The 6,000-nt window shown below is 33.1% G+C and overlaps 1 non-coding gene across 1 annotated transcript; it reads left to right on the top strand.

Moving 5' to 3' along the window:
- Positions 1-1,024: 1,024 nt before the first annotated feature.
- LOC102664748 (uncharacterized) lies at positions 1,025-2,140 on the top strand. The gene is made up of 2 exons (XR_005888340.1): positions 1,025-1,293; positions 1,467-2,140. It is a non-coding gene; the product is annotated as an uncharacterized protein (transcript).
- Positions 2,141-6,000: the final 3,860 nt, after the last annotated feature.

Raw genomic sequence — 6,000 nt, 5'->3', positions numbered from 1 at the left:
AATCACTTGAAAAAATATATTGACTAACATAATTTAAGACACATAATAACAACGATAATATTAATTGTCAACCATGATTTGTTTGGCACAATACAAATTATTCAAAATAAATATTATATGAGTTTACCAAAATAAACATTTTAATAATGTACCAATTATTATAAATTTTTTCAAATTATAATAATTAGTCACAATCTACTATAAATAAAAGATAAATATATCTTATATTTCACTTTTTTGAATCTTGACAATTTTATTAATGGTAATGGATAGAAGTTAACGTCTAGATATATTTATCATATTTTTGCACTTTCGGAGACTAAATCTTATATTTTCATCTTTTGGGAATTCATTTGTCAGTAGAGTGAAAAAATAAAAAGTCAAAAAAATATTATATAATAAATATGTCTCTATGTTGGCAATTAGAAATGATCATATTGACAATAATTTTAATAACAAATTCATCTTTCTATATCATGCATATAGATTTTTTTACTAATGATGATGGACAAATTTTAGTGCACTTTTTACACTTTCAAAAATTAAATTTTATATTTTCATCTTTCAGAAACTATTTGTCATCGAATTAGACATTTAAAGACAAAAATGATTATTTATCTTATTTGAAAGAATTAATATAATTATTTGTTTCAAAAACTTTATGGTAAAAAAAAAAAAGTAAAGCTAACTTATTTTATTTTTTTGGAAAAATATAAGCAACTTAACCATAAATTTTGTTTTGTTTTAATATTTCGTTTTTAAATATAAGTAACTTACCATAAATTTTATTGCTCAGTCCAAGAAAGTGAAGAAAACATTTATAGCAAGTCGCAAGTTACCTTTCCTTGTCGACTTTGATGCAGCAGATATGCACTCGTTCGAGATTAATTTACCTATTTTAACTACACAGAATGACGTTGATACAAGCATCAAACAATGAATGCTATCTCCCTTGGAAAATTAAGAAGAAGCATTGAGTGTGATATCAGAAATGTGAATTTTCAGCACTCGGAGAAGACTGAATTTATTATTTAGGCTAAATTGGCAAGTTGGAGTCCACTTCACATGCAGCTCCAGCTATCTCCCTCCTACATATACACACACTTCCTCACTAATTTTCATATCGATATTTCATCGGCAAACATTTATTTGATTCGGTTTCTTTTTTTCAGTTCTGCAAAATGGTTTCGAAGGAAAAGTTACTCGTCCTAGGCCTCTTGGCCATGGTTGCCCTGATATCCTCTAATGCGTCAGCTAGGAACCTTGCTGAGACTTCCTCAATGTCTACAACGGGTGATTTTGCATTTTGCTTTCAATTCTCACAAACTTTAAATTCAATTAATGACGCGGATTGCATTGTAACTTATGAAAAAAACTAGTGTTATGTTCCTCAATCATAATTACGTACAACTTTCATGGCAAATATATATGACTATGACATTTGTTCATGTTTCATTTGTTTGTAGCTGAAGTTGATAAGAAGAAAAATGACGTGAGAGATGTGAAATATGGAGAAAATCCAAGCTATGGAGGTGTTGTTGGGGTCTGTTCAACACCAAATTGCTTCAGTTGAAGTATTCCTAGTTTTGGGAGTCTCTTCCCTGGATGGGGTATTCCTGGTGGTGGTGGTGGTGGTGGTTATGGTGGCAGGCCCGGAGGAGGCAGTTATGGTGGTGGTATACCTGGAATGGGTTTGCCTGGTGGTGGGTACAGTGGCGGGCCCAAAGGAGGCGGTTACGGTGGTGGTATTCCTATAATGGGTTTACCTGATGGGGATGGGCCCGGTGGAGGTTATGGTGGCGGGCCTGGAAACGGTTTTCCTGGTGGTGATTATGGTGGCGGGCCTGGTGGTGGATATGATGGAGGGCCTGGAGGTAGTCTTCCCGGTGGGGGTTACAGGGGAGGACCCTGAGTTGGTGGTTATGGAGGCGGGCCTTAAGGTGGTGGATATGGTGGAATCCTTGTGGGCTTGGCGTTAAGAGTCATCCCGAAGGCCATAGTTAGTGTTGTTTTATCAACAATAATTATGTTAATTATGTGATTGTATATATGATACTTAACAAATTAAAAGTAGTGGAAATTTGTCCACCTTCGAAGATTGTTTTACCGAAATAATAGAGTTTCTTTACTTCGACTTCAATGTTGCATCTAAACCCATATTATAAGGTTTCGCTGGTTGAATTCCTTTATTGTCGTATTCAATGACATTCGTCATCAGTTTTTTTTCTTCTATTCCTACTATCTAGAATAATAGGAGAGTTATTAAAACACTCTAATATCATGATTTTTATTAGCTAAAATTTATTAAACATCACATTATAAAATTATGAATTGGCCTAATTAAATAAAGAGTAATTAAGACTAATATGTTATTGGTCCAAGTAAGTTGAATTTAGATCCCTTTAACAAGATTTCTGATGCAAGTTTTATAAATAAATAAAATATGATCAATTAGAAGAAGAAACTTTATCAATGGTAATTAGAAAAATTCTCTTATATATAAAGATTCGTTATCAGCAAAGTAAAAAGTCGATGAACACTTTACATCAATATTATCATTATGATAAAAAAAATAAAAAGTGAAATTCATAATTTTGTAATTTCTAACAAATTTTAATTATTGATATAAAGTATGTATTAGGAAAATTCTATTAGAACAAAAAGCATAAAATACTATATACAACAAAACGTTTAGGCCTTATTATTTGTAGTGATTTTTGGCTTTAAGTTTTAGAATTCTTCAAAACTAAGGCAACGTTTTAGTTTTTAGTTGGTAATTTCTGGCCTCTAAATTGTACCGCCTTTTATGGGCTCAGTCCATATCGAATCATGTGATTGGATCGGGCTAAAAATACCTAGATTTAGATGGTGCTCATGATCTAAAGTTAGGCCTTATTTTTCATTGGGTGTGTTCAAATTAGGTTGGTCACAGACTATAGTGGGTCAAACCAAAAAATCAAAATTTAATTTGGAGTTCTAAAATGATGCCTAAGCTCATTGAAGAATTAAAAAAATACTAAAAAAATGAGGAAATAAAAGAAAAATAATAAATTAAACCAAAAAGGTTGTCGGAGGGTTCAATGAGTTGAGTCATATGTATCACCATTCTATTTTCATCATTATATGGTAAACCATTGCTCATTTTCATTATCTTAGTTCTAGAATTTATTTTTTTTTAAACATTAATGTTTGTCATCTGGTTGAAGCCGAAGGCAATGCTGGTGGCATTTGGGTGCTTTGCATTTGGACAAAAAAAGAACCTTTACTACAAAAGAAGTAGTGAGTCTTTCTTTCAGGTCAACAAAGGAATGTTCACTTGGGTGTGCTACACGATGTTTGCCTCCTTTTATTTGCAAAGTCACTTAACTCAATGGGACCGTCTCACTGATATTCATCGGAGCCTTAGGCGCTCAAGCTGAGGTTATGGTTGTAAATTTTAATAAAGATACAAAACCTTATCGGAAGTTGAGGAGGTAAATTCTCCCCCACAACAAGCTTTTGATTTTTTTAAAATATGACTAACTATGATCTTCTGGACCTTTGTGTTGTAGGACACTGGTTTACCTCATATAAGAGACAAGAACACTATTTTTTTCATGCCCAAACAATCTCCCGTTGGACGGGGAATATAAGATCTTTGATTTTTATTTTTTTTCTAAAGAAAGTTTCCTAACATACAAATTTTGATGTTTTAAAATAGAAAGCTATCAGGCACTTAATATCTCTTTTTTCTAATGACATTCTTGGCCCCTGTTGCATATTGGTAATATTTCTTAACTGAGCAAGAAGCCCAAGAGGCACTACTTGCCTCGGTCACAAAAGAGGAGTTTAAGAGTGCCACCGTGGGAATGAAGTCCTTTAAGGCATCTAACTCGGATGATCTTCGATCTTTATTTTCCAAGCCATACTCCTACTCGTTTTTGGCAATGACCTTTGGCATCTAGTACGCAAAGCATCTACTGGTCTTTATTCCCATATTGGACCATATATCTAATTGGACTAAAGGAGTACTAGTTGATTAGATTGTGCAATGTGGGTTATAATTAAGGTAATCACGAAAGTCCTTATCTGTCGTCTTAGTCCCTTCTTGGATGTATTAATTGGCCTGTTCCAAGCAGGGACACTATAGATAACACTATTTTAGCATGAGTGTTTCATTCAAAAGTCTAAGGCAAAAAATGGATTGAAGCTATTAAAATTGACCTCGAAAAGGCTTATGCATGATAGGATTGATTAGAATTTCATCCAAGAAGCCCTTATAGAGTTTGGCATTCTCAACATCATTGTTAATCTTATCATGTGGGGTGTGGGTGGTTCCATGCATGTTATACCTCCTCTAGAATGGGTCAAAGCTTGAGAGTTTTTCCCCATCCAGAGGCGTTCAACAAGGCAACCCTCATTCACCTTACCTTTCTATCCTTTATAAAGTCCAATCCTAACTTACCTTTTGGAAGGACAAACTCGATCTTGACTAGGGCAGGCAGGCTATGGCTCACAAGCTAAATCAGTCCTTTCCGATCCATTCCATTATACTTCTGGCTCCCGCAAGGTTTGTGCGACAAAATTGACGAGTTGTGTATGGCTATGATTTGGTAAAAAATGGGGATATACTTAATTGTATATATCAGATGCTAAAATATGGTAGGCTGGAATGTAATATGGGGATATATATCAGATGCTAAAATATGGTAGGCTGGAATGTAATATTAATTATTATACTTAATTGTATATATATATATATATATATATATATATATATATATATATATATATATATATATATATATTTCTTTTATCTCTTTGTCTCACTAACCATTGAGATAGAAAACAATTGGGCCTTATGTGTCTCTCCTCCACTCCTATATATAGATAGTATACTTTTCCATTAATTTTCTCATATGTATATATATGATATATCTTTCGTTATCGAACATATCTCATTTGAGTTAATCAACGTTAATCAACTTGTTCTCGTTAATTAGTACTGAAAAATGACTTCCAAGATACAAATATTATCAATCCTAGGCATGTTGGCCATGTTCTTTCTTATCTCCACGGAGGTGTTAGCCACTGGATTACATGGTGTTGGTGTTGGTGGTGGATTACCTGGTGTTGGTGTTAGCGCTGGATTACCTGGTGTTGGCACTGGATTACATGGTGTTGGCGGCGCTGGATTATCTGGTGCTGGTGGCGTTGGATTATCTGCCGACGCGGGATTATCTCGTGCTGGTGACGCTGGATTATCTGGTGCTGGTGGCGGCCGTCGTGGTCGTGCTGGCTCCCCTTCTTATCATGCAAGTTCCCCCAGTGGTGGTGTCAAATAATATGGTTGATTCCCAGGCAAAAGAGGATAAGACTTACATGACAGTAGTGTAGTTGTGTGTAATTCTACTTACGTACTTGTAATATATATCATGATAACAATATATATAACTAATGAATGGAAAGGGTTCTTACCGTTAATGGTTGGAGCTTAGATAGATGGAGAAATCTTTCCTTCTCGTAGAATTTTCAGTTTAATTAATTTTATATATTATTAATGTAAATTATTTTATTATAAATATAATAAAATAATCCTTATAAAAGTCCATAATCATATTATAAAAAATAATCTATAAAAACCTAAATGTTAATTGACATCCAAAGAGACAAAAGAAAGAAAAATATTTTAAAAAATAGGTATTGATAAAGTCTTTGACATATAATAACATTTATATCTAAATAAAAAATAATAACCTTTATATATCATTCTTTTTTTTTTAGGATTATAGTATCATTCTTTCTTATCATATATGACAATCGATAACCAAATAGGTGTATAATAAACTTATATCTATTCTAATTAAATTAATTTTGAACTAATACAGTATAAGAGGACAATTAATTATTGACGCTTCTGAAGAAATTGGATAAGAGTTAACTAAAGTTTGAAAATTTCTCGAATTTGGAGCATGTACCATATATAGATGTCTAACTGCACTAACAACTTGCAGTTGCAAA

The sequence above is a fragment of the Glycine max genome, chromosome 2 (assembly GCF_000004515.6).
Source record: "Glycine max cultivar Williams 82 chromosome 2, Glycine_max_v4.0, whole genome shotgun sequence".
Classification (NCBI taxonomy): domain Eukaryota; kingdom Viridiplantae; phylum Streptophyta; class Magnoliopsida; order Fabales; family Fabaceae; genus Glycine; species Glycine max.
Note: the sequence above shows the minus strand (reverse complement) of the source record. Positions and strands in the feature narration are given on the sequence as shown.